General features: G+C 44.6%; 6 non-coding genes across 6 annotated transcripts; all 6 read left to right on the top strand.

Annotated features, from left to right (window-relative positions):
• The first annotated feature begins 8,554 nt into the window (after positions 1–8,554).
• Positions 8,555–8,627, top strand: TRNAR-ACG (transfer RNA arginine (anticodon ACG)). Its single transcript has one exon. It is a non-coding gene; the product is annotated as a tRNA-Arg (tRNA).
• A 169-nt stretch (positions 8,628–8,796) lies between these two features.
• Positions 8,797–8,869, top strand: TRNAR-ACG (transfer RNA arginine (anticodon ACG)). Its single transcript has one exon. It is a non-coding gene; the product is annotated as a tRNA-Arg (tRNA).
• Positions 8,870–10,132: 1,263 nt separating this feature from the next.
• TRNAR-ACG (transfer RNA arginine (anticodon ACG)) lies at positions 10,133–10,205 on the top strand. Its single transcript has one exon. It is a non-coding gene; the product is annotated as a tRNA-Arg (tRNA).
• A 1,623-nt stretch (positions 10,206–11,828) lies between these two features.
• On the top strand, positions 11,829–11,901 carry TRNAR-ACG (transfer RNA arginine (anticodon ACG)). The gene has a single exon. It is a non-coding gene; the product is annotated as a tRNA-Arg (tRNA).
• Positions 11,902–16,777: 4,876 nt separating this feature from the next.
• Positions 16,778–16,850, top strand: TRNAV-CAC (transfer RNA valine (anticodon CAC)). The gene has a single exon. It is a non-coding gene; the product is annotated as a tRNA-Val (tRNA).
• Positions 16,851–21,649: 4,799 nt separating this feature from the next.
• TRNAV-CAC (transfer RNA valine (anticodon CAC)) lies at positions 21,650–21,722 on the top strand. The gene has a single exon. It is a non-coding gene; the product is annotated as a tRNA-Val (tRNA).
• Positions 21,723–23,215: the final 1,493 nt, after the last annotated feature.

Raw genomic sequence — 23,215 nt, 5'->3', positions numbered from 1 at the left:
ATGTGCTTTTAATAACTTCTTTAAAATACATGGAATAACATGACTACGTAATCTGGATTGTCAAATAGAACCAATTATGTTATTTGTTTTACGTAGCTACGTGTCATTAACAATGGAATGCAACATTCTCCTAGACCACCATTACTGTCTGACTTAAACGTGCGCGTGTGGCCCTATGGCGCCACAGATAACGGGTCAGACTACGGATCAGTAAATTCCAGGTTCGAATCCAGGCAGGGTCTGTGTGCTTTTAATAAATTCTTTCAAATACGGGGAATAACATGGTTACGTGATCTGGATCCCCATATAGCACCAATAATGTTATTTGCTTTACGTAGCAACGTTCCGTTAACGATAGAATGCTTCTTTCTCCTTGAGCACCATTCCTGGCTGATGTTGGTGACCTGTGTGTCTCTGTGGGGAAACGGATAACGGGTCTGACTAGGGATCCGAAGATTCCAGGTTTGAATCGTGGCAGGGACACAGTGTTTTTAATAACTTCATTAAAATGCAGGGTATAACATGGTTAATTAACCTGGATCCTCAAACAGCACCAATAATGTTATTTGCTTTACGTAGCAACATTTCATTAGCGATAGAACGCAAGCTTTTTATAGACCACAATTCCTTCCTGATTTAAGGGAGAGCGTGTGGCCCTGTTGCGCGTCAGATAACGGGTCGGAGTACGGATCAGAAAATTCCAGGTTTGAATCCTGCCAGGGTCGGTGTGTTCTTATTAACTTCATGAAATTACAGGGAATAACAAGGTTTCGTAATCTGGATCCTCAAATAGCGCCGATAAAGTTATTTGCTTTACGTAGCAACGTCTCATTAGCGATAGTGTACAACTTTCCACTAGACCACCATCCCTGCCGGATGACGGCGAGCTCGTGTGGCCCTGGCGCACAAGGAATAAAACGTCTCTCTACGGATCAGAAGATTCCAAGTACGATCCTGGCAGGCTCGGTGTGTTTCAATAACTTGATATAACTGCAAAAAATAACACAATCAAGTAACCTGGATCCTCAAGTGGCACCAATAATGTTATTTGCTTTTCGTAGCAATGTTTCATTAACGATAGAATGCTACTTTCTCCTAGACAACCATTCCCGACTGACAATGCTGGGCTCGTGGAGGCCTGTGGCGAAACGGATAACGTGTCTGACTAAGGGCCAGGATATTTCATGTTCGAAAACTGGCAGGGTCGCTGTGCTTTTATAACTTCTTTAAAGTACAGGGAACAACATGGCTTCGTAATCTGTATTCTCAGGTATCACCAATTATTTTATTTTCTTTACGTAATAACATTTCATTAGCGATAGAACGCAATCTCCTTATAGACCACTATTCCTGCCTGATTTAAACCCGCGCGTGTGGCCCTGTCGCGCAGCAGGTAACGGGTCTGACTACGGATCAGAAAATTCCAGTTTCGAATCATGGCAGGGTCGGTGAGTTCTTATTAATTTCATCAAATTACAGGGAATAAATGGTTTCGTAATCTGGATCCTCGAAGTGCACCAATAACGTTATTTGCTTTACGTATCAACGTCTCATTAGCGATAGAATGCAACTTTCTCGTAGACCACCATTCCCGCCTGACCATGCTTTACTAATGTGGCTCTGAGCGCAACGGATAACGCGTTGGAATACGGATCAGAAGATTGCAGGTTCGAATCCCGGCAGGGTCGCTGTGTTTTAATAACTTCCTTAAAATGCAGGGAATAACATGGATAATTAACCTGGATCCTCAAACAGCACCAATAATGTTATTTGCTTAACGTAGCAACGTTTCATTAGCGATAGAGTGCAACTTTTATTTAGACCACCATTCTCGCCTGAAGATGTTGTGCTCGTGTGGCCCTGTGGCGCAACGGATAACGCGTTGGAATACGGATCAGAAAATTGCAGGTTCGACTCCTAGCAGGGTCGGCGTACTTTCAATAACTTAATTAAAATGCAAAGAACAACATTGTAAGTAACCTGGATCATCAAATAGCACCAATAATGTTATTTGCTTTACGTGGAAACGTTTCGTTACCGATAGAATGCAACTTTCTCCTAGACCACCATTCCCGACTGACAATGTTGGGCTCGTGGAGCCCTGTGGCGAAACGGATAACGTGTCTGGCTACGGATCAGAACGAAGTACGAATGCTGGCAGGGTCGGTGTGCTTTTAATAAATTCTTTAAATTACAGGGAATAACATGGTTTCGTAATCTGGTTCCTCGAAGAGCACCAATAAAGTTATTTTTCTTTACGTATCAACGTCTCATTAGCGACAGAATGCAACTTTCTCCTAGACCACCATTCCCGCCTGACCATATTGTGCTGATGTGGCTATGTGGCGCAACGGATAAAGCGTCTGCCTGCGGGTCAGGCGATTCCGTGTTCGAATCCTGTCAGGGAAGGTGTGCTTCTTTAAAATACAGGGAGTAATATGGTTACGTAATCTGGATCATCGTATAGCACCAATACTGTTATTTGTTTTACGTGGCAACGTTTCAGTAGCGATAGAGTGCAAGTTTCTCCTAGATCACAATTCCTGCCTGATGTTCGCGTGCTCGCGTGGCCTTGTGGAACAACGGATTACGCGTTGGAATACGGAGCAGAAGATTGCAGGTACGAATCCTAGCAGGGTCGGTGTACTTTTAATAACTTAATTAAAATGCAAAGAATAACATTTTAAGTAACCTGGATCCTCAAATAGAAGCAATGATGTTATTTGGTTTACGTGGGAACGTTTCGTTACCGATAGAATGCAACTTTCTCCTAGACCACTATTCCCGCCTGAGGATACGGCACTCGTTTGGTTTTGTGGCGCTACGATAACGCGTCTGTCTACGGATCGGGAGATTCCAGGTTCGAATCCTGGTTGGGTCGGTGTACTTTTAATTACTTCCTCAAAAAAAGGGAATAACATGGATAATTAACCTGGATCCTCAAACAGCACCAATAATGTTATTTGCTTAACTTAGCAACTTTTCGTTAGCGATAGAGTGCAACTTTTTCTTAGACCACCATTCTCGCCTGACGACGCTACGCTCGTGTGCTCGTGTGGCGCAGCGGATAAAGCGTCTGAGTATGGGTGGCAAGATTCCAGGTTCGAATCCTGACAGGGTCAGTGTGCTTTTAACAACTTCTTTAAAATACATGGAATAATATGGCAACGTAATCTGGATTCTCAAATAGAACCAATTATGTTATTTGTCTGTCCGCCTCTGTGGTGTAGTGGTTAGCGTGATTAGCTGCCACCCGCGGAGGCCCGGGTTCGATTCTCGGCTCTGCCACGAAATTTGAAAAGTGGTACGAGGGCTGGAACGGGGTCCACTCAGCCTCGGGAGGTCAACTGAGTAGAGGTGGGTTCGATTCCCACCTCAGCCATCCTCGAAGTGGTTTTCCGTGGTTTCCCACTTCTCCTCCAGGCGAAGGCCACGGCCGCTTCCTTCCCTCATCCTTGCCTATCCCTTCCAATCTTCCCATCCCTCCACAATGCCCCTGTTCAGCATAGAGGTGAGGCCGCCTGGGCGAGGTACTGGTCATACTCCCCAGTTGTATCCCCGACCAAGAGTCTGACGCTCCAGGACACTGCCCTTGAGGCGGTAGAGGTGGGATCCCTCGCTAAGTCCGAGGGGAAAACCGAACCTGGAAGGTAAACAGATGATGATGATGTTATTTGTCTAACGTAGCTACGTTTCATTAACAATGGGATGCTACATTCTCCTAGACCACCATTCCCGACTGACTCGGGAGCCCTGTGGCGAAACGGATAACGTGTCTGACTACGGCTGGCTACGTAATCTGGATTCTCAAGTAATAACATTTCATTAGCGATAGAACGCAAGAGACCACTATTTCTGCCTGATTTAAGCGCACGCGTGTGGCCCTGCCGCGCAACATATAACGGGCCTGACTACGGATCAGCAAAATCCAGGTTCGAATCCTGGCAGGGTCGGTGTGCTTTTAATAACTTCTTTAAAATACACGGAATAACATGGTTACGCAATCTGGATCCTCATATAGCACCAATAATGTTATTTGCTTTACGAAGCAACGTCTCATTAGCGATAAATGCGTCTTTCTCCTAGACCACCATTCCTGGCTGATGTTGGCGTGCGTCTGTGGCGCTGTGGCGCAACGGATAACGGGTCTGGCTACGGATGGGAAGATTCCAGGTTCGAATCCTGGCAGGGTCGATGTGTTATAATAACTTCCTTAAAATGCAGGGAAACACATGGATAATTAACCTTGATCCTCAAACAGCACCAATAATGTTGTTTGCTTAACGTAGCAACGTTTCATTAACGATAGAGTGCAACTTTTTTTTTAGACCACCATTCTCGCCTGATGATATTGTGCTCGTGTGGCCCTCTGGCCCAACGGATAACGCGTCTGACTACGGACCGGAAGATTCCAGGTTCGAATCCTGTCAGGGTCGGTGTGCATTCAACAACTTCAATCAATCAATACTGATATGCATTTAGGGCAGTCGCCCAGGTGGCAGATTCGCTATCTGTTACTTTCCTAGCCTTTTCCTAAATGATTTCAAAGAAATTGGAAATTTATTGAACGTCTCCCTTGGTAAGTTATTCCAATCCCTAACTCCCCTTCCTATAAATGAATATTTGCCCCAGTTTGTCCTCTTGAATTCCAACTTTATCTTCATATTGTGATCTTTCCTACTTTTGTAAACGCCATTCAAACTTATTCGTCTACTAATGTCATTCCACGCCAACTCTCCGCTGACAGCTCGGAACATACCACTTAGCCGAGCAGCTCTTCTTCTTTCAATTCTTCCCAACCCAAACTTTGCAACATTTTTGTAACGCTACTCTTTTGTCGGAAAACACCCAGAACAAATCGAGCTGCTTTTCTTTGGATTTCTTCCAGTTCTTGAATCAGGTAATCCTGGTGAGGGTCCCATACACTGGAACCATACTCTAGTTGGGGTTTTACCAGAGACTTATATGCCCTCTCCTTTACATCCTTACTACAACCCCTAAACACCCTCATAACCATGTGCAGAGATCTGTACCCTTTATTTACAATCCCATTTATGTGATTACCCCAATGAAGATCTTTCCTTATATTAACACCTAGATACTTACAATGATCCCCAAAAGGAACTTTCACCCCATCAACGCAGTAATTAAAACTGAGAGGACTTTAGCTATTTGTGAAACTCACAACCTGACTTTTAACCCCGTTTATCATCATACCATTGCCTGCTGTCCATCTCACAACATTTTCGAGGTCACGCTGTAGTTGTTCACAATCTTGTAACTTATTTATCACTCTATAGAGAATAACATCATCCGCAAAAAGCCTTACCTCCGATTCCACTCCTTTACTCATATCATTTATATATATAAGAAAACATAAAGGTCCAATAATACTGCCTTGAGGAATTCCCCTCTTAATTATTACAGGGTCAGATAAAGCTTCACCTACCCTAATTCTCTGAGATCTATTTTCTAGAAATATAGCAACCCATTCAGTCACTCTTTTGTCTAGTCCAATTGCACTCATTTTTGCCAGTAGTCTCCCATGATCCACCCTATCAAATGCTTTAGATAGATCAATCGCGATACAGTCCATTTGACCTCCAGAATCCAAGATAACTGCTATATCTTGCTGGAATCCTACAAGTTGAGCTTCAGTGGAATAACCTTTCCTAAAACCGAATTGCCTTCTATTGAAACAAGTTATTAATTTCGCAAACATGTCTAATATAATCAGAAAGAATGCCTTCCCAAAGCTTACATACAATGCATGTCAAACTTACTGGCCTGTAATTTTCAGCTTTATGTCTATCACCCTCTCCTTTATACACAGGGGCTACTATAGCAACTCTCCATTCATCTGGTATAGCTCCTCCGACCAAACAATAATCAAATAAGTACTTCAGATATGGTACTATATCCCAACCCATTGTCTTTAGTATATTCCCAGAAATCTGATCAATTCCAGCCGCTTTTCTAGTTTTCAAGTGTTGTATGTTATTGTAAATGTCATTGTTATCATATGTCAATTTTATTACTTCTTTGGCCTTAGTCTCCTCCTCTATCTTGACATGTTCCTTGTAACCAACAATCTTTACATACTGCTGACTGATTACTTCTGCCTTTTGAAGATCCTCACATACACACTCCCCTTGTTCATTAATTATTCCTGGAATGTGCTTCTTGGAACCTGTTTCTGCCTTAAAATACCTATACACACCCTTCCATTTTTCACTAAAATTCGTATGACTGCCAATTATGTTTGCCATCATGTTATCCTTAGCTGCCTTCTTTGCTAGATTCAATTTTCTAGTAAGTTACTTCAATTTCTCCTTACTTCCACAGCCATTTCTAACTCTATTTCTTTCCAGTCTGCACCTCCTTCTTAGTCTCTTTATTTCTGTATTATAATAAGGTGGGTCTTTACCATTCCTTACCACCCTTAATGGTACAAACCTGTTTTCGCATTCCTCAACAATTTCTTTAAACCCATTCCAGAGTCTGTTTACATTTTTATTTACCGTTTTCCACCGATCATAATTACTTTTTAGAAACTGCCTCATGCCTGCTTTATCAGCCATATGGTACTGCCTAACAGTCCTACTTTTAGGACCTTCCTTTCTATCACATTTATTTTTAACTACCACAAAAACAGCTTCATGATCACTAATACCATCTATTACTTCAGTTTCCCTATAGAGCTCATCTGGTTTTATCAGCACGACATCCAGGATATTTTTCCCTCTGGTTGGTTCCATCACTTTCTGAATCAGCTGTCCTTCCCATATTAACTTATTTGCCATTTGTTGGTCATGCTTCCTGTCGTTCGCATTTCCTTCCCAATTGACATCTGGCAAATTCAGATCTCCCGCTACAATCACATTTCTTTCCATGTCGTTTCCCACATAGCTGACTATCCTATCAAATAATTCCGAATCCGCGTCAGTGCTACCCTTTCCCGATCTGTACACTCCAAATATATCAAGTTGCCTATTATCTTTAGAAATGAGCCTTACACCTAGAATTTCATGTGTCTCATCTTTAACTTTTTCGTAGCTTACAAATTCTTCTTTCACCAGAATGAACACTCCCCCTCCCACCCTTCCTATCCTATCTCTACGATACACACTCCAGTGCCGTGAGAAAATTTCTGTATCCATTATATCATTTCTCAGCCATGATTCAACTCCTATTACAATATCTGGTAAATATATATCTACTAAATTACTTAATTCTATTCCTTTCCTTACAATACTTCTACAGTTCAACACTAACAATTTTATGTCATCCCTACTTGATTTCCAGTTCCCTGTTCCCTTATCACCGCTCCCTAGGCCATCCCGTTTCCCTGAATGTACCTCCCTATTACCCTTCCAAACAAATTTCCTAACTTATACGTACCACTGCGGTTTAAATGAAGGCCATCTGAGCGCAGATCCCTATCTCCTACCCACCCATTAGGATCTAGAAATTTCACTCCCAGTTTCCCACAAACCCACTCCACAGTCTCATTTAAATCCCCAATCACCCTCCAGTCAGTATCCCTTCTACACAGTATTCCACTAATAACAATCTCCGCTTTCTTAAACTTCACCCGTGCTGCATTTACCAGATCCCACACATCTCCAACTATGTTGGTACTTATATCAGCTTGCCTTACGTTGTTGGTACCAACGTGAAACACTACCACCTTCTCCTTCCCCTCCTCCCTCTCTTCTACTTTCCTCAACATCTGCCTCAACCTAATTCCTGGATAACACTCTACCCTGGTACCCTTTCCTCCACACACTTTCCCCACGTGTCTAACGATGGATCCCCCATGACCAGAGCCTCAACCCTACCCACCTCATTTGATCCCCTCCCCTCCTGGTCAGCCCTATCTTTCCTGATAGCTGCAGAAGCTACTTCCTCCTCCCTTTTCTCCTTCCCATGACCCTGTTCCACCTGTCTTTTCCTATCCTCTACTCTACATTTTCCTTTCCTACCTTTTCCCGTAGCTACGTTTCATTAACAATGGAATGCTACATTCTCCTAGAACACTACTCCCGACTGACAATGTTGGGCTCGTGGAGCCCTGTGGCGAAATGGATAACGTGTCTGACTGCGGATCAGAAGATTCGAAGTACGAATGCTGGCAGGCTCGGTGTGCTTTTAATAAATTCAAAAAAATACGTGGAATAATATGAATAAGTAATCTGGTTCTTCTAAAAGCACAAATTATGTTAATTGCCTTACGTAGCAACGTTTCGTTAGCGATAGAACGCAACTTTCTTATAGACCCTTATTCCTGCCTGATTTAAGTGCACGCGTGTGGCTCTGTTGCGCAACAGGTAACGCGTCTGCCTACGGGTCAGGAGATTCCATGTTCGAATCCTGTCAGGGAAGGTGTACTTTCAATAACTTCTTTAAAATACAGGGAATAACATGGTTAAAAGTTCTGGGTACTCAAATAGCACCAATAATGTTATTTGCTTTACGTGGCTACGTTTCATTGGCGATAGAATGCAACTTTTTCCTAGACCACCATTCCCGCCTGACAGTATTGTGCCCCTTTGGCCCTGTGGCGCAACGGATAACGCGCCTGTCTACGGTTCAGGAGATTCCAGGTTCGAATCCTGGCTGGGTCGGATTACTTTTAATAACTTCCTTAATATGCAGGGAATAACATGGATAATTAACCTGGATCCTCAAACAGCACCAATAATCTTACTTGCTTAACGTAACAACGTTTCATTAGCGATAGAGTGCAACTTTTCTTTAGACCACCATTCTCGCCTGACGATGTTGTGCTCGTGTGGCCCTGTGGCGCAACGGATAACGCGTCTGACTACGGATCAGAAGATTCCAGGTTCGAATCCTGGCAGGGTCGGTGTGCTTTTAACAATTTCTTTAAAATACATGGAATAACATGGCTACGTAATCTGGATTCTCAAATAGAACAAATTATGTTATTTGTTTTAAGTAGCTGTCCGCCCCTGTGGTGTAGTGGTTAGCGTGATTAGCTGGCCTCGGGAGGTCAACTGAGTAGAGGTGGGTTCGATTCCCACCTCAGCCATTCTGGAAGTGGTTTTCCGTAGTTTCCCACTTCTCCTCCAGGCGAATGCCGGGATGGTACCTAACTTAAGGCCACGGCCGCTTCCTTCCCTCTTCCTTGCCTATCCCTTCCAATCTTCCCATCCCTCCACAAGGCCCCTGTTCAGCACAGCAGGTGAGGCCGCCTGGGCGACGTACTGGTCATACTCCCCAGTTGTATCCCCCCGACCAAGAGTCTGAAGCTCCAGGATACTGAACTTGAGGCAAACAGGAGGGTAAACAGATGATGATGATGATGATGATGATGATGATGTTTTAAGTAGCTACGTTTCATTAACAATGGAATGCTACATTCTCCTAGACCACCATTCCCGACTGACAATGTTGGGCTCGTGGAGCCCTGTACCGAAACGGATAACGTGTCTGACTACGGGCCAGGAGATTCCAGGGTCGACGCTGTGCTTTTACTTACTTACAGTACAGGGAATAACATGGTTACGTAATCTCGATTCTCAAGGAGCACCAATTATGTTTTTTGCTTTACGTAATAACATTTCATTAGCGATAGAACGCAACCTTCTTATAGACCATTATTCCTGCCTGATTTAAGCCCGCGCGTGTGGCCCTGTTGCGCAACAGTTAAGGGGTCTGACTACGGATCAGAAATTTCCTGGTTTGAATCCTTGCAGGGTCGGTGTGTTCTTATTAACTTCATCAAATTACAGGGAATAACTGGTTTCGTATTCTGGATCCTCGAAGTGCAGCAATGAAGTTATTTGCTTTACGTAGCAACGTCTCATTAGCGATAAATGCTTCTTTCTCCTAGACCACCATTCCTGGCTGATGTTGGCGTGCGTGTGTGGCACTGTGGCGCAACAGATAACGGGTGTGGCAACGGATGCGAAAGTTCCAGGTTTGAATCCTGGCAAGGTCGTTGTGTTTTTTAACTTTGAAAATGCAGGGAAACACATGGATAATTTACCTGGATCCTCAAACAGCACCAATAATGTTGTTTGCTTAACGTAGCAACGTTTCATTAGCGACAGAGTGCAACTTTCTCCTAGACCACCATCCTCGCCTGACGACATCCTGCTCGTGTGGTCCTGTGGCGCAACGGATAACGCGTCTGACTACGGATCAGAAGATTCCAGGTTCGAATCCTGGCAGGGTCGGTGTGTTTTAATAACTTCCTTCAAATGCAGGGAAACACATGGATAATTAACCTGGATCCTCAAACAGCACCAATAATGTTGTTTGCTTAACGTAGCAACGTCTCATTAGCGATAGAGTGCAACTTTTTTTTAGACCACCATTCTCGCCTGTTGATGTGCTCGTGTGGCCCTCTGGCCCAACGGATAACGCGTCTGACTACGGATCGGAAGATTCCAGGTTCGAATCCTGGCAGGGTCGGTGTGCTTTTAACAATTTCTTTAAAATACATCTAATAACATGGCTACGTAACCTGGATTCTCAAATAGAACCAATTATGTTATTTGATTTAAGTAGCTGCCGCCTCTGTGGTGTAGTGGTTAGCGTGATTAGCTGCCACCCCCGGAGGTCCGGGTTCGATTCCCGGCTCTGCCACGAAATTTGAAAAGTGGTACGAGGGCTGGAACGGGGTCCACTCAGCCTCGGGAGGTCAACTGAGTAGAGGTGGGTTCGATTCCCACCTCAGCCATCCTGGAAGTGGTTTTCCGTGGTTTCCCACTTCTCCTCCAGGCGAATGCCGGGATGGTACCTAACTTAAGGCCACGGCCGCTTCCTTCCCTCTTCCTTGCCTATCCCATCCAGTCTTCCCATCCCTCCCCAAGGCCCCTGTTCAGCATAGCAGGTGAGGCCGCCTGGGCGAGGTACTGGTCATACTCCCCAGTTGTATCCCCCGACCAAGAGTCTGAAGCTCCAGGACACTGCCCTTGAGGCGGTAGAGGTGGGATCCCTCGCTAAGTCCGAGGGAAAAACCGAACCTGGAGGGTAAACAGATGATGATGATGATGATGATTTAAGTAGCTACGTTTCATTAACAATGGAATGCTACATTCTCCTAGACCACCATTCCCGACTGACAATGTTGGGCTCGTGGAGCCCTGTACCGAAACGGATAACGTGTCTGACTACGGGCCAGGAGATTCCAGGGTCGAGTACTGGCGGGGTCGCTGTGCTTTTATAACTTACAGTACAGGGAATAACATGGTTACGTAATCTCGATTCTCAAGGAGCACCAATTATGTTTTTTGCTTTACGTAATAACATTTCATTAGCGATAGAACGCAACCTTCTTATAGACCATTATTCCTGCCTGATTTAAGCCCGCGCATGTGGCCCTGTTGCGCAACAGGTAAGGGGTCTGACTACGGATCAGAAATTTCCTGGTTTGAATCCTTGCAGGGTCGGTGTGTTCTTATTAACTTCATCAAATTACAGGGAATAACTGGTTTCGTATTCTGGATCCTCGAAGTGCAGCAATGAAGTTATTTGCTTTACGTAGCAACGTCTCATTAGCGATAAATGCGTCTTTCTCCTAGACCACCATTCCTGGCTGATGTTGGCGTGCGTGTGTGGCACTGTGGCGCAACAGATAACGGGTGTGGCAACGTATGCGAAAGTTCCAGGTTTGAATCCTGGCAAGGTCGTTGTGTTTTTTAACTTTGAAAATGCAGGGAAACACATGGATAATTTACCTGGATCCTCAAACAGCACCAATAATGTTGTTTGCTTAACGTAGCAACGTTTCATTAGCGACAGAGTGCAACTTTCTCCTAGACCACCATCCTCGCCTGACGACATCCTGCTCGTGTGGTCCTGTGGCGCAACGGATAACGCGTCTGACTACGGATCAGAAGATTCCAGGTTCGAATCCTGGCAGGGTCGGTGTGTTTCAATAACTTCCTTCAAATGCAGGGAAACACATGGATAATTAACCTGGATCCTCAAACAGCACCAATAATGTTATTTGCTTATCGTAGCAACGTTTCATTAGCCATAGAGTACAAGTTTGTTTTAGACCACCATTCTCGCCTGACGGTGCTGTGCTCGTGTGGCTCTGTGGCGCAACAGATAACGCGTCTGACTACGGATCGGAAGATTCCAGGTTCGAATCCTGGCAGGCTCGGTGTGGTTTTAACAACTTGTTTAACCCTCAACTGGTGACGTGGTGTCTGACAGACTCCTTGTAGGAGATACATGTACACCCCTAAGCACACAATCGGAAGTGAGACTTTTGGTTTGCAGTACCTTTTTATCTCTCTGTCAACAAACGTTTCATCATTAGAGCTTCGCCCTCAGTATTATCGCTCTCTCCTCAGAGTGTAGACAAGTTTCCAAGTGGCTTCGTAGACACCGCGTCACCGGTTGTGTAACATTTTAATGTGTGGATTCTTAAGTTGTACGAAGTGAACTCATAGCTTTCTAATTTTTGTTCGTAATTCAACAATGGCAGACCGTGCTGGTCCATCTCGACCTATAAGACCTGAAGGTCCTGGGTTCGAAGATCAGGTAGCACAGTGGTTAGATACAGAATTTAGTGCTGTTGAAAATGGTGTGGACAGTGACTTTGCTATTGAAAGTGATCATTGTACTGACTCGAAAGAAGGCACAGGTAGTGAAGATGAAGATCAAGAATGCACAGAACAGCATTATTACTATGGTAAAAACCGTTATAAATGGCCCGCTAAAGAACCTACTAGAAATGTACGCACCCCAAGTCACAACATAATTCGGTTACCCGCGTTACGTGCTCAAGCAAGAATTGGCAATCAAATAGAACCTAAAACTGCCTGGAAATTTATATTTTCCAGGGAGATGGTGCAACTTATAGTTCAATAGACTAATGTCAAAGTGCGGAATATGAGACAGAAATACAAACGCATGGATCGCTCCGAAATTGACGACACTGATGACATGGAATTTGAAGCTATTTTAGTATTACCGGTACTTCTCTACACTGCTTCTTTCAAATCAAACAATGAAGATATTTCTGCAATGTAAACCAGTTATCAAAAGTAATATTTCTGTTCGTTTACGAAGTTTCACAAGATATGTATGGCATGTATATTGATCACTTCTTAATTTGAACACTTAGGCCACTTTTGCTCCAAAGGGTTCAGAAAAAGATAGACCCTACATGTATTTTCTTGAGATTAGTGAAAACATGCAAACAAATATAATATGTGATTCGGGTGTGTATTGGACGAAAACGAAATCAAATAAGACAAATTACAAATATTTGTTATATTTTTGAATATTTTGAAAGTGCAAAAATTAGTGCATTGCAGGTTTTTGTAGTTTCAGTGAATGTGTGATAAACTTAAGTTTTCTGAAATGATTATGTTTCAGTCTGTGTAGGAAAGTAGTTTTTGAGCCATTCGGATGCATATGAGGGACGATGATGCAATCTAGGTTGAAACCGAGATTTCTTCTTCATAAAGTGACATACACTTGGATTCAGAATTTTTAAAAATTTTTGGTGCAATGGAGTTGGTAATAAAATGTGTTAAACCATTCGTCAAGATATGCGTTTTCAATATAAAATGAATAAACCTCGCCTTAATGAAATGTGATTCCATTAAAAATGCTCAAATTATGGACGTCTCTCAGACACCATGTCACCAGTTATGTTCCTTCCGGAATACGTCACCAGTTGAGGGTTAAAATACATGGAATAACATGGCTACGTAATCTGGATTCTCAAATCCTACCAATTATGTTGTTTGTTTTACGTAGCTACGTTTCATTAACAATGGGATGCTACATTCTTCTAGACCACCATTCCCGACTGACAATGTTGGGCTCGTGGAGCCCTGTGGCGAAACGGATAACGGATAACGGGCCAGGAGATTGCATGTTCGAATACTGGATGGGTCGCTGTGCTTTTAAAACTTCTTTAAAATGCAGGGAATAACATGTTTACGTAATCTAGATCCTCATATAGCACCAATAATGTTATTTGCTTTACGTAACAACGTTTCGTTAACCATGGAGTGCTACTTCCTCCTAGACCACCATCCCTGCCGTTGATGGCGAGCTCACGTGGCCCTGTGGCGCAAGGGATAAAACGTCTGACTACGGATCAGAAGATTCCAAGTACGAATTCTGGCAGGCTCGGTGTACTTTTAATAAATTCAAAAAAATACATGGAATAATATGAATAAGTAATCTGGTTCTTCTAAAAGCACAAATTATGTTAATTGCCTTACGTAGCAACGTTTCGTTAGCGATAGAACGCTACATTATTATAGACCCTTATTCCTGCCTGATTTAAGCGCACGCGTGTGGCCCTGTTGCGCAACAGGTAACGCGTCTGCCTACGGATCAGAAAATTCCAGGTTCACCTCCTGGCAGGGTCGGATCCTAAAAAAGCAACAATAATATTATTTGCTTTACGTAGCAACGTTTCATTTACGGTAGAATGCAACTTTCTGCTAGACCACCATTCTCGCCTGACGAAGTTGTGTTCGTGTGGCCCTGTGGCGCAACGGATAACGCGTCTGTCTGCGGATCAAGATTCCAGGTCCGAATTCTGGCAGGTTCGGTGCAGTTTTAATAAAGCGACTGCACCATTCTTCATCATCATCATCATCATCTGTTTACCCTCCAGGTTCGGTTTTTCCCTCGGACTTAGCGAGGGATCCCACCTCTACCGCCTCAAGGGCAGTGTCCTGGAGCTTCAGACTCTTGGTCGGGGGATACAACTGGGGAGTATGACCAGTACCTCGCCCAGGCGGCCTCACCTGCTATGCTGAACAGGGGCCTTGTGGAGGGATGGGAAGATTGGAAGGGATAGGCAAGGAAGAGGGAAGGAAGCGGCCGTGGCCTTAAGTTAGGTACCAACCCGGCATTTGCCTGGAGGAGAAGTGGGAAACCACGGAAAACCACTTCCAGGATGGCTGAGGTGGGAATCGAACCCACCTCTACTCAGTTGACCTCCCGAGGCTGAGTGGACCCCGTTCCAGCCCTCGTACCACTTTTCAAATTTCGTGGCAGAGCCGGGAATCGAACCCGGACCTCCGGGGGTGGCAGCTAATCACGCTAACCACTACACCACAGAGGCGGACTTGCACCATTCTTACCGATCCGAAATAAATATAGCGTGTGACATATTTAGTGATCGTCTCATTAACTATGAAATATAGTTCATCATTGTTATTGTAATGAGCGAAATAATATTTTCATTCAATTGTCGGTTAGGTAATTCGGATCCTGAAATAGGATCAAGTCCGCCTCTGTGGTGTAGTGGTTAGTGTGATTAGCTGCCACCTCCGGCTGTCCGGGTTCGATTCCCGGCTCTGCCACGAAATTTGAAAAGTGGTACGAGTCTCGGGAGGTCAACTGAGTAGAGGTGGATTCGATTCCCACCTCAGCCATCCTGGAAGTGGTTTTCCGTGGTTTCCCACTTCTCCTCCAGGCAAATGCCGGGATGGTACCTAACTTAAGGCCACGGCCGCTTCCTTCCCTCTTCCTTGTCTAGCCCTCCCAATCTTCCCATCCCCCCGCAAGGCCCCTGTTCAGCATAGCAGGTGAGGCCGCCTAGGCGAGGTACTGGTCATCCTCCCCAGTTGTATTCCCCGCCCCAGAGTCTGAAGCTCCAGGACACTGCTCTTGAGGCGGTAGAGGTGGGATCCCTGGCTGAGTCCGAGGGAAAAACCGACCCTGGAGGATAAACAGATTAAGAACGAAAGAAAGAAAGCACTATTATAGACAGTCGTAAGACTCTGGTAGATAAATCAATTTACCGAGTGGTACAGCTGCCCTTACTCGCTCAGTTTTATGCAACCTAAAAGCATTCAACTTGGCTACTCACAGCGTTGTCTGGTCTTACAAAGCTTGCCTTAATTCGTTTATTCGTGTCAACGAAATCAGCATTAACGATAAAATCCAAATGATCGTAAAGAATCGTGAATATTCTGTATCACAGAAACTTCATGTAGAGAGAATATGATGGCTGAATGGCTAGAAGTGGTGTTGATATAACGGTGGCAAGTGACAGTTCGTGATTGCTGAGCGTGCTTGAAGTTAGAGGGGGAAAAGCAGTGCTCGTTGGTCGGAGGTTCGACGATTTTTTAAATTTCGCTTTTTAATGCTCAAGGGCAGTATCATGGAGCTTCCGACTCTGGGTCGGGGGATACAACTGGAGAGGATGACCAGTACCTCGCTCAGGCGCCTCATCTGCTATGTTGAACAGGGGCCTTGCGGGGGGATGGGAAGATTGGAAGGGATAGACAAGAAAGGGGGAAGGAAGCGGCCGTGGCCTTAAGTTAGGTATCATCCCGGCATTTGCCTAGAGGAGAAGTGGGAAACCACGGAAAACCACTTCCAGGATGGTTGAGGAGGGAATCGATCCCACCCCTACTGAGTTCCAGCCCTCGTAGCACTTTTAAAAATTCGTGGCAGAGCCGGGGAACGAACCCGTGCCTCACACTAATTACTACACCACAGAGGCGCACAGAATGAGTACTAAACCTCCAATATGTAAGCTGTTTGAGCTTCCAGAAATCAGCCGATATTTCGTAGGTATAGGACCAAGGGAAGAGGAATACCAGCACGATACGTTGTATTTGCTATTTCTCTCACTATTCATACCCTAGTGAAATAGAAATGCTGTATATACAAGAAGGATATAATATTGATCATGTAGCCGCGGCCGTAATCTCATGCTACCAGCACAAACAGGTCAGTCCTAGTTGAACTACAGTAGAACGGAACGCGAGAGGGGATAAAGTAGCGTGTAAGCTCGTCGCAACATCAGTGCGTTTCCGTAGTGTAGTGGTTATCACGTGCGCCTCACACGCGCAAGGTCCCTGGTTCGATCCCGGGCGGAAACACGAATTTTAACTGCTTATCAAACACGATTGACAAAAATCAACAGTAGTGTAATATTTAAAGTATTCCCTGTTTCGAAAATTCAACTCAGTAGTACTAAAATACCAACAAGTGTATTGTTCCGTACGAGGGTATTATCATCATCATCATCATCTGTTTACCCTCCAGGTTCGGTTTTTCCCTCGGACTCAGCGAGGGATCCCACCTCTACCGCCTCAAGGGCAGTGTCCTGGAGCTTCAGACTCTTGGTCGGGGGATACAACTGGGGAGAATGACCAGTACCTCGCCCAGGCGGCCTCACCTGCTATGCTGAACAGGGGCCTTGCGGGGGATGGGGAAGATTGGAAGAGATAGACAAGGAAGAGGGAAGGAAGCGGCCGTGGCCTTAAGTACGAGGGTATTAACATTTCTGAAAATACATGTATTCTCCAATTGTTTTACTAGGGTTATCCCAAGTGTAAAAATGTATAGGTAATTGGTTTTCCTTATGTACTTTTAGATATATTGTGTGGTTGTAGTATTCGAAATGGGACATTATCATTTCATCGACAAGTTGTATTCTAGGAAAACTTCATATGTCGGCTGAACACTGGCACTTTATTTACAGTGAAGATATACAGGTGTTTCTCTCATGTCTGGAAACCACCGCTGCAAGCAAGACCCAATTCTTTCGTCGACTTAGTGACGTGAGAAACTAAGCCGCGAGCGATGTGGCTTGTCAACCTTTATAGGTTTTGAGAGCCTTATCATAACAATGCTTTCTCCTACTTTAATGATTGGTGGAGTGTTTGGGTTAGGGAATAATTGCGGTCACTTATTGGCCAGAGTATGGCCTGGCGCAAGTGCGCAGTGAGTGCTTATCAAGCATTAGTAGTAGCTCAAGGCGCTTTTGGGGGTGAAGTAACAGTGCTGTTGTTAGCCACCCATCCAGTAAGTGACCACGCCCGATGTTGCTTAACTGTTAGTATCTGTTTTGCGATAGTTGAGATGTATTAGGAGGAGGAGAAGAAGAAGAAGGTTAAGATGTTGTTGGTGAGAGGGAGTTAACAAGGTGAAGTTGGCGGGAGGGGGGCTGGGTGTGGATTTAGCTGGTTTGGGCTATTTTCATATATGGTGGGTGGGACTGGGGCAGGCCAATTCTGAGCTGTTGAGGTTTAGGAGGGACGGGGGATGTGAGTTCGTGTGGGTGAGGTGGCGCTGGTGTCTGTAGTGCTTCTTAATTGCCTGTTTAATATATGGGCAGCTAGGGAACGAAGCGGCATGGCTGCCTTGGCAGTTGGCACACTTCGGCTGGTCCCTTGGTACCTTACAGACAGAATGGTGATGGGGGTCACCACATCTGTTGCAGCGGGTGGATTCTGAGCAGTTATCTGTAGAATGATAGAGCTTCAGGCATTTGAAGCATTGTGTGACCAGAGTGGGACGGGAAGGTGTGTGGGTTCGTGTCTCTGTGTTGGCATTGTATGTTGGCTGTGCTCGAGATTTGGTGGGGGGGGGGAGGGTTGTTATGCCTTCTCCTAGTCTGTGTACTTGTTACCTGTGTAGTCGGAGGTAGTTCGGCCTCTGACCTGGCTTGTGGCTGGGTTGGATTGGTAGGGGCAGGTATGGGGACTGGGCGGGGGGTGTTTATGTTTTGGACTGGCGGTAGTGGGGTGATTGAGGTTGGATTTGTATGAGTGGTCTGTGTGTTAACAGGCATTGGGGGAGTTGGTTGGGTGAATTTGGTCTGGGGTTGATTTGGATTGGGGTGGGGATACCGGTATGCGGTTAACATGCTGCTCGGCGTGAGCTCTTAGTATCATAAACCTCCGCGAGGAGCGCCAGCTAACGCACCCAGTTTATCTCCGTACACACTTTGTTGTTTGCATGGGGTATTTTTGTGTGTGACTCTGGTTGAGTCCACCTCTGTAGTGTAGTGGTTAGTGTGATAAGCTGCCAGTCCCAGAGGCCCGGGTTCAATTCCCGACTCTGCCACGAAATTTGAAAAGTGGTACGAGGGATGGAACGGGGTTCTCTCAGCCTCGGGAGGTCAGTTGAGTAGAGGTGGGATCGCTTCCCACCTCAGCCATCCTGGAAGGGGTTTTCCGTGGTTTCTCACTTCTCCTCTAGGCAAATACCGGGATGGTACCTAACTTAAGGCCACGGCCGCTTTCTTTCCTCGTCCTTGTCTACCCCTTCCAATCTTCCCATCCCACCGCAAGGCCTCTGTTCAGCATAGCAGGTGAGGCGCCTGAGCGAGGTACTGGTCATCCTCTCCAGTTGTATCCCCCGACCCAGAGTCGGAAGCTCCATGATACTGCCCTTGAGGCGGTAGAGGTGGGATCCCTCGCTGAGTCCGAGAGAAAAATCTACCCTGGAGGGTAAACAGATAAATAATAATAATAATAATAATAATAATAATAATAATAATAATAATAATAATAATAATATTAATAATAATAATAATAATAAAACTCTGGTTGTAAAATGATGAATTGTTGTGTTCCTCTCTGTATATTGTTATGAATAAAACTCCATCTGTTTCATTACTCTAATTTATTTCAGGATGACCTAATAAATACACACACACGCACATGTTCAAACACAAACAATTCTAACCCGTTATTAATGGCCACACTTACTAATTACCAGTCTATTTACAAATCTCTTTTCATTACGGCGTAACAAGGATCCAGCCCTTTCCGTTACCTGGGGCACTAATCCTTACTTTTACTTCCCCCCCCCCCCCCCAAGTCCAGTCACCTCCTACAGCCACTGTGCGCAGACAGCTGCATTTGAACACAGTGCCCCTGGCCGTAGTGAAGTGGTTATCACGTGCGCCTCACAAGGGCGGAGTTCGCGGTTCGATCCCGGGCGAAAACACTTACAGATTTTAATTGCTTATTAACATATCACCATTGTCAAATGATCAACGGTAGTTTAAAATACGTTCAAAGATATTTCCCGTTTCAACAATTCAGTTCAATAGTTTAAAAACTCAAAGGAATGGATTGTTCCGTACAAGAGTATTAACATTTCTGAAAATACATATATTCTCGAATTGCTTTACTAGGGTTATCCTAAGTGTAAACCGTGGGTTTTTCTTGTGTACTTTTATATCTATTGTGTGGTTGTACTGAGTATTCGAAACGAGACATTAATTTATCACCTGTCTTTCTTTCTTTCTTTCTTTCTTAATCCGTTTACCTTCCAGGGTTGGTTTTTCCTCTCAGATTCAGGGTGGGATCCTACCTCTAACGTCTTAGGGACAGTGTCCTGGACCGTGAGACTTTTGGGTCAGGTGATACAACTGGGAAGGTGTACTAGTACCTCGCCCAGACCACCTCACCTGCTATGTTGAACAGGGGTCTGGTGTCGAGGGGGGGGGGGGGGATGGGAAGAATGGAATGGATAGACAAGGAAGAGGGTAGGAAGCGGCCATGGCCTTAAGATAGGTATCCTCCGGGCATTTGCCTGGAGGAAAAGTGGGAAACCACGGAAAACCACTTCGAGGATGGCTGAGGAAGGAAACGAACACCCTCTACTCAGTTGTACTTCCGATGCTGAGTGGACCCCGTTCTAGCCCTCGTACTACTTGTCAAATTTCGTGGCAGAGCCAGGAATCGAACCGGGCCTCCCGGTGTGGCAGCTAATCACGCTAACCACTATACCTCAGAAGCGGACTTCTCAGTTCATCAACACGTTATACACATACCGTTTCCTTGCTACGGGTACAACAGTTTCAAATCAAGTACTAACATCTCGCGTTTCTCTTGGTTATGGTTATGACTCAGTTAATTACATTTCTAACAAACCAACATTCACTAATTTGGTAACGGTCAAATAAAGAAGTCGGGTTCGATTCCCGTCTCCGCTACGAAATTTGAAAAGTGGCACGAGGTCTGGAACGGGATCCACTCTGCCCCGGGAGGTCAAATGAGTAAAGAGGGCTTTGATTCCCACCTCAGTCAACCTCGAAGTGGTTTTCCGTGATTTCTCCTCCAGGCAAATATCGCGATGGTACCTAACTTAATGCCACGGTCGCTTCCTTCCATCTTCTTTGTCTATCCCTTCCAATCTTCCCATGTCCCCACAAAGTCCCTGTTCAGCATAGCAGGTGAGGCCGCCTCGCCGAAGTACTGGTCATCCTTTCCAGTTGTATCCCCAGCCCCAAAGTTTCACGCTCCAGGACACTTTCCTTACTGCGTCCGAGGGAAAAAAACAACCCTGGGTAAACGGATTAATAAAGAAAGAAAGAAACAAACAAACAAAGAAAGAAAGATATAGGACCAAGGGAAGACAGATATACTTGGGGACAAAACATGACGACCTCGCCTCATACTACTACTCTTCAGCGGCAACCCGGGGTCTGTTTAGCGTCTTATAGGATTTACTACGTCTACTGTGACCGGAGTTGCCAAATCGTCTACTACACTCGACATGAAGAAAGGGTAAAGACTAAAGAGTGTGTGGAAGAAAGTGTTTTGGCAACCCCTCTTCTTGAAACAATGATCACTTAGAACTCGTTAACTGAGCAGTTTGCAAGGTGTGTGATTGACTGCTGGCTTGCAGCTCGCTTCCAGGAACTGAGGCCCTCATGTTTTGTCTACAAGTATACCAGTGTAACACTTGCCATTTCCCTCACTATTCACGCCATAGTGAAATAGAATTGCTGTAGATACAAGCAAGATATAATATTATTATGTAGCCGCGGCCGTAATCTCGTGCTAGCAGCACGAACAGCTCAGTCCTGATCGAACTACAGTAGAACAGAACGCGGGAGGGGAGAAAGCAGCATGTAAGCTCGCTGTAACAGCCATGTGTTTCCGTAGTGTAGTAGTTATCACGTGCGCCTCACACGCGCAAGGTCCCCGGTTCGATCCCGGGCGGAAACAGTGGAAATTTAAATTGCTTATTTTAACATATCAGGGTTAAAGAACAATCAACAGTAGTGTTTTTCATTACGTTAATTTATTGTCGCTTTAACGTAGAAAGTCATATCGGGACATTCATATTTATACAAAAAGGAATAATTACATTGACTACGTAGAGTTACAATTGCAGATACATCGTCTTCTTCTTCTTCTTCTTCTTTATGTGTTTACCTTCCAGGGTCGGTTTTTCCCTCGGACTTAACGAGGGGATCCCACCTCTACCGCCTCAAGGGCAGTGTCGTGGAGCTTCAGACTCTGGGTCGTGGATACGACTGGGGAGGATGACCAGTACCTCGCCCAGGTGGCCTCACCTGCTATGCTGAACAGGGGCCTTGCGAGGGATGGGAAGATTGAAATGGGTAGACAAGAAAGAGGGAAGGAAGCGGCCGTGGCCTTAAGTTAGGTACCATCCCGGCATTTGCCTGGAGGAGAAGTGGGAAACCACGGAAAACCACTTCCAGGATGGCTGAGGTGAGGCAAATATAACAATAGTGCATATTGATCAGATAGTGTTTACATGCCATTGAATAGATTTGTTTGTCCAAAAAACTTAATGATATATTTACACTGAGTATCTTTGTTCAAGATGTCACATACACTATTATTCTATTTTAAGTTACACAGTTATCTTTGTTGTTCGCATAGATTGCATTCTAGTAAAACGTGGTCAACAGTTTTCTTTTTTTTTGACATATGTCACATATTGGAGGAGGTTTCTTAGAGAAGATATGTGCATGAGTCAGTTTGCTATGGCCTATCCGTATTCTAGTAATGAGCACTTGTTCTCGACGCTGGAGGAATGAAACATCAAATTTATCTGTAGATCCACGCCTGATAGCATCTAGTCTTGTGGGTTGTTTCCGTGTCCAGTCAGTTAACCATTGTTTTCGGATCTTTGTAGTAAGAAAAGGAGCTACATCTGTGTGGGGAATTCGAACGTTTGGATCTTGTACAGGAAGACGAGTTGCTTCTTTAGCTGATTTATCAGCTTGTTCATTTCCTTTTATTCCCTTATTTGAGAGAATCCATATGATGGTAACTTTCTGTCCTTTATTTTTCACAGTATTGCAAGTCTGCAATACGTCTTGGACTAGCATATTTGAGGATGATGCATTTTGAATAACTTTTACTGTTGGTAAGGAATTACTAAGGATTAGAAAAGGATCTTTTGGGGGGAAAATCTTCATGGATTCCATAGATTTTAGGATAGCATACAGTTCACATGTGAATATGGAGCATGTAGCTGATAGTGCATACTTCATTATGTAATCGGTGTGCACAACAGCACAGCCACTACCATAATCGGTTTTAGAACAATCAGTGTATATAGGATTATGTCTGGGCAGATTTTCACACTTTTCAGATAGCATTTTTTTAAAAATACGGTACTCTCTGTTGTTTCTTTATTGAATTCACTTAAATCTAATATTATTGGTGGTGGTTCAGCTTTCCAT

This window comes from Anabrus simplex, chromosome 8, assembly GCF_040414725.1.
Source record: "Anabrus simplex isolate iqAnaSimp1 chromosome 8, ASM4041472v1, whole genome shotgun sequence".
In the NCBI taxonomy this organism is placed as follows: domain Eukaryota; kingdom Metazoa; phylum Arthropoda; class Insecta; order Orthoptera; family Tettigoniidae; genus Anabrus; species Anabrus simplex.
The sequence above is the reverse complement of the archived record's forward strand: the minus strand, read 5'-3'. Positions and strand labels throughout refer to the sequence as shown.